Here is a 10,320-nt window from a genome sequence, read left to right as displayed (position 1 = left end):
CAACCCATTTTGAATTAATCCACAAAACATATGGGATTAGAATTAGGGATTTTTGTGTTCGAATTGAGTTAGGATGGTAGGTTTTTTAGATTAATTTAGGTCTAGATTGGATTGAGATTGAATACCTAAATTTAGGATTTAAAATTCTTTTAGATAAAATCATAATTTATTTTAAAAATTAAGATATTTTATGTACATATATAGCAAAATGTTAATAAATTAATAATAAAATATTAAGATCGAAGTGATAAATTATAAAAAATTAAAAAATATATATCATAAGGTGGAGTTTCATGGAGATGACATATTACAGAAGGTCGAAGACTCTATAGAGATGAATCCAAGTTCGCAGATCAGAGGTCAGTAGTTTGGAAGCGCAGCAGATCACAGGCGGAGTTGTAGGGAGACAGCAAGGCGTAGAAGACTAAATGCTTTATGGAAGTGAACCCAAGGCCACGGACTCGGAGTCCCCTAGAGGATTGCTTGGCTAGAGAAGATGGGAAGTTCTACCGGTGCAAACCCTAACTAAGTGGTGCGGTCGAGCCAGGAAGACCTGCAATAGGAGAAGGTGGATTCAGACCGCATCAAAAGGGAAGAAACCAACTGCCATAATGGTCGAAGTTACAGATCACTTGAAATTGGATCTCGTAGTTTTAAGCAAGGAGGCAATTCATTCAAAACGTCTTGATACAAATCTATTGGCAGAGTTCATTCCTTGCCCTGTCGTACTTTTGCCTCCCAAGCCGTGTAAACGTAAATGTTTGCAATTCGAGACGATATGGATTTCCGAGAAGTATTGTTCTTTGTCATCCTTAACACTGGTTATCATACTTTCCACAGATGATGTTAATGTGATTATCTATGACTTAGCATTAAGATTAGACTGTATTTCAGTTTAATAAAGTAGCAGGATTTTGATGACTTCGACTAGCCTTGCAATGACAACAATAACAAATCAGGATAAGGAAAAAGATAATTACATTCACCCAGACATCCCTCACAATTAATTTCCAAATTATATAAAAGAAGATAAATTACGGAATCGACTTATAATCGACCGCCAAATGGCTAGAGGATGAGAACAATTTTTCCCCAAGACAACAATAACAAATTGTGTTCTATCATCAAGTCATGGATCAGAACATCAACACACTAAGAGTTCCTAGAGGCATCACTACAGCCATAAAATGTAGCCTAGTTCTGCTTCATCCTGATAGTTCCAAGCCTTCTTCATGGAATAGATCGATGCTCCCGTTTCCTTGTGGCTTAAAAAAAGACAACCAGATCACATATGCTTTTTGTTAAAGCTTACTCAATTAACTGATGAAACTAAACATACTGAGAACAGTGAAAGAGATTAAGCCAAGAAAAATGAGAATTTCCACAATTAGAGAAAAACTATCTTTTCCAGCTCAATTCGGTAGTACAAAGGTTTTGTACTCTTTTTGCTCAAGGACTACTGGTAAAATATATATGGAATCAGGCATGTAAATTTGGTCCATAATATCATCATTCACAACGGAGTATCTGTGCGGGCGACTTCAAACCAGAAGGACGATCTGCATCGGATAGGCAGCCTCGCAGCAGGAGCTCATCTTCTCTCGTGTAAATTGTGGGCAGTGTAGAGGCTGGCCTGCTTGATTTAGTACTTATGTGGCAGAGAGCTCAGTTTGTATTGTACATAGGCGAGAGAGAATTTGCTCGGACATTGAATGCCACCCCCTCTTACAGACAGGGAGGGGCCCCTGAGTGAGTCAGCTCTGCTAACAAGATTCGAGTCGAGGTACACAACTATTACAGTAATGTCGTCATGAAAATGCCGACGAACTCCACGGTCGATCTTCTTGAGATCAGAGTACCTAATCTCACGTTTTTTTTGCTGCTTCTTGTAGTGCAGCTTTGACAAGTCTTCGTGCACTTCCCTGCAGGATTATGAAAATGTTTTTACTCAGACACCCATGTAAATCCAGCCCACCATGACTGGAAAGATACTTAATCTTTTTTTCTTGATAGTTTAGTAATAGAAATAATTTGCATATAACATCGTAATCAACATGGGGGGAAGATATTGACTATAGCTTCTAACATTTGTCGAACTCTTTCAGAAAGAATAGAAACTTCAGTTCTTTATTGTTGTTATATGTTCAATGCTCACTTATGAATTATGACTTGTTTATTCCTTTATTGTTCGAGTTATTTGTGAAGTTACTCAAACCAAAACAGAATCACTGGGAACTATGCATTATTTAAACATCACAAGTAAGTACCTTGTCAACTTGTTCCATGCATTCGTTTACCACAAAAGTGCCACAGACAAGTATTTGCTTTAAAAAAAGGGGGAGCAGCAAGGTATGTAGTGACATTTAGATGCATAATATGTTGATGTTTCATGGTTCACCACTGCTAACCCAACCTGTGTCTGCCTCTAATAAATTGACTCAAGAATGTGTTTTATGAAAAAAAAAAAAAAAGAGAGAGAGAGAGAGAGAGAGAATCAAATGCACCAAAACAAAAGAAATTTTATATTTGTGCAAGCACAAACCTATTGTATCCCACCAGTTCAGGTGGTTCAACAAAAAAAGTAATAACCAGTAGGGTATTTAGTGGCACTCAGATGCATATTATATTGATGCTTCACGGTTCATGTTATTGTTAGCCTAGCTGATGCTCAACCTTTTGAATCAGACAATAATCCAACTTACCTAATTCCTTCACAATAGTAGCTAAAAAAAGAAACACAACCTACCATATGCAAATTGCAAATGCATCAACGTTGGTAAATGCTTCCTCATGCACTTAGCCTTGGTATTTAGAGTATTCTATCCCAAGTCAAAAGCAAGAGGGGTTCCAAGATGAACTATATAAAGTGTGGGGAAATAGTGATACTACTGTAATCTACGACATCAGTTAAGAGGGAAATAAATTAAACTCACACTGCGAGTGTTGCTTTGAACAATGTCAACAGCCTCTTGATTGCTGAAATGCTCCCAAAGCCCATCAGATGCAAATATAAGGAACTGATCTTGAGGTTGCAGTGGTTCCACAGTAATTGTTGGTTCTGCACTCAATATAGGTTTCTTAAATGGCTCCCGGAGTCTGAATTTTGTATGCAATGGTTCCCGATTGAATTCAGACTTTTTTAGGTACACATCACCAATTGACCTGGAAACCTGGAACAAAATAAAGTAAATTTCTTTAAGGGAAATCAAGCTCCAAATATATTATTCACTAATAATAAAAAAGCATACATTAGTGGTATCAGGAATGGGAAAGAGTATTGTCAAGTATGTCACTGTTAGATTTGTACCAGCTTAGGTCACATCCTAATTAGACCTACTCCAATTTTATCAGGATTCCAATCTGGAACTTACATCTCTCCTATGACCTAAATTGGTTCAAGTGATCTGGACCTTGCTTTCTTGAAATGACAAAGGTCTGAGCCAAGACTCCAAATAAAGTTCTTAGCAATAATTGGCAGGCTAATAAGGGGAAAGGTCTAACTCACTTCTTCATAAATAAAATTTGTGTTGAATGATTAATGAAATAAAACTTAATCTGATAGAGTGCATATGATCACAGTATGTAGCAGATATGACAGAAACCCATCAGACACATGGGCCACTCTTCCAACCAATAGAAGCCGTTGACCATCAAATCAAGCATGTATTTTTTTTAAGCATAATAATGTACCTAAGAAAACAAACATCAATCTACCTGGATTAGGCCCTTGACACGCCACACATTATGCTTCAAAACAACAATATGTTTATCATCAGGATGCATTGACTGCAGCTCCCGCCTCACAGATTCAATTGCTACATTGTGTTCTGCTAATAATTGCACGGCCAAAACTTCTCCAGTTGCTTTCACACCTCTTCCTAGAACAACACGAGAGTCACCAAGATTAGCTATATAGAGTGTACCACCGCAGATTACCCCAACTAGACAGCATGAGCCAACAGCTGCAATCTGAGGCTTCACAGACCATTGTTTGGTCACCAAGGAAATAAACCCCTCTTCTGTTGCTTGGTATGCCTTCCTTATTACATCAATGGACATGGATTCCTGCTCTGTCACAAATCCTTTCAAAACAATTTCTATGAGAATAGGCGATGAATATCACTATATTATGAAAGAAGTATCCTTTTGAATACATCATGCAGCACATCCTGTCTGATCCTGATTAAGAATTGAGATTCGTCTACAAAGTAGCAAACAGGAACTAGCCAAACAAATACAACGCCCAATGAAAAATAATCAGAAATGAATTAGTCACAAATAGCCTAATTAGTCGAAGATTTCAAGAGCAAAGCTGTGTCGACCTTCTCAGAGTTTCTTATCTCAATTAAAATAGCCACAAATAAGCTAACTACCAACAAACCAAATCATATGATAGTTCATAAGAATCCAAATACAAGATACCTTTCGGCACAACAACACGATCTACTCACAGATCCTTGTCGTCAATTATGTACCTGCATCAGATCCTCCATGTCCGTCAAAAACCTGCAAACACTAAGCAAGAATCCCCTCCGTGGTGGCAATCCTAATGCAGCCAAGGCGAACGTGGAACTGGAGATGGAGGCGGTGATGGATGAAGGAGAAGAGGAGGAGATGGATGAAGGAGGAATCGAGATCGAGATAGCGATCTGTCTACGGAATCGAGATGAAGACGAGACTAGAAAAAGAGAAGTGATCAAGCAACTCGGGCAAAAATCAAAAATCAATAAAAGTTTTGATTCAAAAAATCCAAAATCATACACGTCTTTACGAAAGAAAAGAAAAAGATTCCGTCTTCTTCACAGTCTTTACAGTCAACTTTCTTTCAATCCTCATTCTCAGAAAACCTGGTGTGCGTACCAGTGGATTCAGGTAGCCGAGAACCCACCGGACGGTCGTCGGTGGGATCGGAGGAGGGTCTGGCGGTGGAGGATCCGCCGGCGGAGGACACGGTGGACACCGCTTCACAGATAATTTTTGCCGCGGCATCCGAGGCTGCTGCCGCCGCAGCAGCAACTGAAGCTGCCACGACGGCAGCCTCAGCGGCGATTGTCAGCATCCTTCGGTGGGCGGCGAGTGATTTATCTCGCCGGCGGCGTCGGGCGGCGGAGGGGGGAGCCATAGGAGGAAGGTCGGTTGAGGGGAGGAGGGTCGGTTGAGGGAACGATGTGGGTGGGGCGTTATATAGGGTTTAGCTTTCTTTCTTGATTTTAAAAGCGAGTTTTTTTTTTGTTTCAGCGATATTAAAAGAATCATATTTAATATTCAAGAAAAAGAAAAAAAATTAATATTAAGAAAAAAATCATTTATGTTTTTTTAATATATATATATATATATATATATATATATATATATATATATATATATATATATAGTTATTTATTTATTTATTTAAAATATATATATATATTTATTTATTAAAGGATTAAGAAAAAATTACATTTTCAGTCCTATAACTTGCATCTTTTTCAATTTTAGTCCTGTTATGAGTTAATTTATATTCTTAGTCCTGTAACTTATAATATTTTTCAATTTCAGTCAATTTTCCTCCAAAATTGAAATTTTTCAACGAAAAATGTCTAGTTTATGGTTGGAATATAAAAAACACATGGGTCATAAAAAATCAAAATTCCCAAATTTAATTTACAACTCATCATTTTCCATTGAAAAATTTCAATTTTAGAGGAAAAATGACTGAAATTGAAAAATATTACAAGTTACAGGACTAAAAATATAAATTGACTCATAACAGGATTAAAATTGAAAAAAAAATAAATTACAGGATTAAAAATATAATTTTCTCAAGGATTAATTCCCAATTTAGTCCCTCATTATTTGACAATTGACCAAATTTAGTCCTTCAATTTTTGAACGTTTTCTCAAATCGATCTTTCTGTCTAAATCTCTATTAAAATACACAGTAAGACTTGTTTAATCGGTGGAAGTGACCTATGTGTTGCTTTTATTGTTGCGTTATTTCCTTAATTCTTGAGATGACATAGAAATTGCAAGAGTCACGCCTTGTTTAGCAATGTAAGGAGAGGTAGCATATTCTTGTCGCTGTTACCATTCTTTCTCCTCGTTATTTCCATTTCACCCAGCAACAGGTATCCCCTCCCCTCTCATCATTTTCTCTTTATTATTTTGATTTTAGCTTATCATTCATCTGTCATCGAGTTTCGTCAACGATTGATTGCTATAGACATTTGGTAGAATTTAATCTCACCTTGTTTCACATTCTTTCCTTTTCTAGAAAAGATTTACTCTTTCCAATGTTCCCACGAGGTTACATCGATTCAATACTTGTGTCCTACTTTGCAAAAGAAAAAAATATGCTATTTTTTTATGTTATTTTGTTTTCGAAGTGCAAAAGGGAAGCTTTAAAAGTTTGTAAAGTTGGAAGTTTGATCACGAGGCCATATACTCCCTCATTAAGCACTGTCAAGTAATTTTGGCTATTATTTTATTGTAGTATTATAGCTTTTGTGTGTACATTTAAAAATTGTAATCATGGAATATTGACTATATTATGCCGACATAGTTGGCCTTGTTAAGGTGACTTGTGTTAAAATGGTGAGCCTTTTGAAAATTTTAATCTTTTAATGCAATTTATACTTTTTCTCATTGGAAATAATGTTCTTTTAAATTTATTTTTAATGTAGGGCAAACCATATGTTGTATTTGTTGGACATAAACCTGATATTTATGATAGTTTGACAGAAACACATAATGAGTGAATAAATTTAGTGGTACTTTACACAAATCATATTGGAGCATAGAAGAAGCGGAGAAAAATTATGACACATTTTTAAAGACAGTCGAAATAGTCCGTAGCTGCTTTATTTGCTTTCAGTGACAACAATTCTTTGACTTCAACTTCAAATTTCAGTTCAAGTACAACACCTAACGAATCTGAAAAAAATTGTTAAGCTATAAGATGCTCAACCGGAGTTAGAACATGAGAATCATGATCACACAGCAAGAGTTGCGAAGATATATGAAAAGATGGATACAATATATGAATCCTTGCACTTGTGATGATGATGGAATTTGTTATTGTTACTACTCAATTGTGTGGTTGGTTAATTTTATTCTCAGATATTAATATTTGTATTATATCACTCATTACCAAACTGATGATCTATTAGTTATGATTTTAATATTTAATGTCCATTTTATCTTAAGAAATAAGCAAGTGATATGATTTTTTTAAAAACTTTTAATTACCATAGAAATGATTTTTTTTATATTTTAAACAAATGAACTAGAAGCCTATGTCATAGCACCTACAAAGTGAGATTATGCTTCTTGGTGCATTTAAATAAAATGGATTTGTATAAAGTTGATATGTTAGCATTTTATTGCTTGAATCAAGGAGCATAGTCTACGTGTATTAGAATATCCATTTTACCTTTATACAAAATAAGGTTGGAAGAAAGTTAATAATGAGCAAGTTCCCCATGCAAAAGCCAGTGCAAAGTACTCACCAAAACATATATCTATCATTCCAAACCATAAACTCCAACACAAAAACATCGAACCTAACTAAAACATAAGAACCATTAACACAAAAACAACCACTTGTACCAATACACAACCACCAGTACCAAAAGTAAAACATAAGACCCATCATCATCAAAACAACCACTAGTACCAATATATAACCACCAGTACCAAAAGTAAAAATTCAAAATTCACAAAACAAGCAATGATCATTTCTTGCTGACATAAGACTGTGATGAACTTATTCTCTTCTTCTTCGAGATATTTGGGCTAGACTCTAGCCTAGGCTTTGACACTGCTTGAGACATTGATTGAACTTGTTTGCTTGAATCACTTGATATCGATCGAAGGTTAGAGATTTCTGGTGTAATTTCTACCACCTTTGACAAACACTGGTGTTTGAATAATGGTAGATTGATCCACCTAAATTCATTTCAACAATATATTTAATAGTTTAATATTTGGAAGCAAAAGCATAAAATGTAATTAAGTAAATTTACATTCACATTAGATAAGGTGTTTGAGCTCCCTCCAATTTGTATCCCAATTATTCTTGGTCTCTTCACTTGTATTCAATTTTATGAATGCTAACAAAATTTTAAGAAACTATTTTCAGAGAATGTTTTAACTAACTTGTAATTTCTCCCTTGCGTTGAGTATCAAATCGATGTTTGTTGTTTGGACATTGCTTTGTTGTGAATTTGCCTCTTGTTTTGTGTTTCTGCCATATGTACAAGTCCTTTGATTATGTCCTAAATGACCACATCTCTTGCATTTGTTTTGTCTATGTGGAGCTTTCAATTTAGTATGACTTTTTGCTGGAGGTTCATCAAGTTCTCTTCTTCTCAATTTGGCCAGTCTTCCAGCTTTATTCTTGTCATAAATTAGAGGAAGTGGAGGTGGAAATAAACAATCATGCCACAAATCAGGCCCATTAATTGGCATTATTTATCTTGAATAACATGTCTTGTAAGCTTCAGTCTTGTAGTAGTGACTAACAAAAGCCTTAGAGTCTTCGTGTTTACACCAAAGTGCACATAATGCATGCTTGCATGGAACACTTGTTAAATCACATTGTCTATAACTGCAAGAATTTGTAGAAAGTTCCACCGTGTGCTGCTCCTAACTGCTTTTTGCCTTAATTTGGAAGTGCATATCATCTGATTTCATAGAATTAGTTTGGCAACCTCTAAATATTTTAGCTAAGATAACTCTTATCTATGGACAGTTTCTTGTATTCTATTTTTCAGCATTCTCACGATTTAACTAAAATCGTCACATCAACAAATTTCTGATTGCTTCAAACATTTCAATTTATTGACTTCTCTCTTGTATCCAAAATTAAACTATTGAAACACTCACATATATTATTTAACTATATGTCACATTTGGCAATAGTGTTGAAAAATGTCTTACTCCAATGATTCTCATGCTTTTTTGCTAACCACTCGTATGCATTACAGTCAATCTCCTTCGACTCCTGCATCCTTTTATGAAATTCATGGACAGTCATCACCTTCGCAACATCCCACAAAGCATTTTTAATGGCCACACTTTTATATCCATCATTTTTCATGTTGCTATGCATGTGTTGCACACAAAATATGTGCTTAGCATTCGGAAACAAACTATCCAAAGCAGGAATCAATCCTTTCTATTTGTCTGACATAAATATCCATGCATAATCATTTCCTAAGTTTATGTCAATAGCTAACAACTGCACAAATCACATCCAAGTATCTTTTGTTTCTCCCTCAAATAAGGCGAAACATATTGGAAATATGTTATTATTTGATCCAATCCAACAGCTGACAATAACTGCCCACCCGTTTTTGATTTAAGAAAACAACCATCAACAGTAATGATGCGTCTGCATGGATCTTGGAATCCTAACTTGCATGCAGAAAAGCAAATATACATTCTTTGAAACCTCGGTCTAACTTCATCCTCAGTCAACTTCAAAATAATGGTGGCATCTCTATCAGTCCGTTTCAACTTTCAACTGAGTACAATAATTTCTAATTTTACCAAATTGCTCCTCAACACTTCCCTCGACTAAACTCAATGCCTTTCTCTTCGCTAAGTAAGCCACTTTCCTAGAAATCTCTGCATTCATCGATTCGCGGATCTCATTCTTGAACTCAAGGCTTCCTAACTTGGGATTTGTCATAAATTTTTTTGAAAAATGTTTTCCTTAATCAACTTGAGATAATGTATTTATTTTCCAACCCTCCAAATGCAATTGTTGTGTTTCTTTTCAAGAGTTTTAACTTGCCAACACTTGTCATTGGTCATCATTGAAACATAAATTAACCATCCATAATCATTGTTTCTGCATTTTGCTCTAAGCCTCTTGCCATCATTCTTTACGAACATAACTGGCATTCCTTTTTTGCTGCAATGACTCTCAATTATAAATTTTTCTTCTTTCTTTGAATTAAAAATCAGCCCAAGTTTCAATTGTGGGTTTTCGGAATCAGTCTTCTTATCATAAATAGGAAAGTCTCATATTTCATCATCATCATCAAAAGTTAATGGATCCCCAAAATCATCATCATCCCCACAATCAACATCCCCTTCATGTTGTTGTATCTAGTGGCTAATGCATAGGGTGTTGCTACAATAAGGTCTGGGGGTCAAATTCCGGCTAGTAGCCGGGTTCCTACCCTCTCCTATGCACTAGTCATTGTCCTAGCTAGTAGCCCCCGTGATTTACCTCCTCCGTGTTGGCCTAGTGACAGGTTGGTGGAGGCGCTGAGGGCGAGCGAATCGCCTTTTGCCACAATCATATGAAGCAACTCGTCAGATATGTGTTTA

At 35.8% G+C, this 10,320-nt stretch overlaps 1 pseudogene; it reads right to left on the bottom strand.

Annotated features, from left to right (window-relative positions):
• Window positions 1-1,357: 1,357 nt before the first annotated feature.
• On the bottom strand, window positions 1,358-5,173 carry LOC121997984 (annotated as a pseudogene).
• Between the last annotated feature and the right edge of the window lie 5,147 nt (window positions 5,174-10,320).

Source organism: Zingiber officinale, chromosome 6A (genome assembly GCF_018446385.1).
Source record: "Zingiber officinale cultivar Zhangliang chromosome 6A, Zo_v1.1, whole genome shotgun sequence".
NCBI lineage: Eukaryota > Viridiplantae > Streptophyta > Magnoliopsida > Zingiberales > Zingiberaceae > Zingiber > Zingiber officinale.
This window is presented reverse-complemented; position numbering and strand designations above follow the sequence as displayed.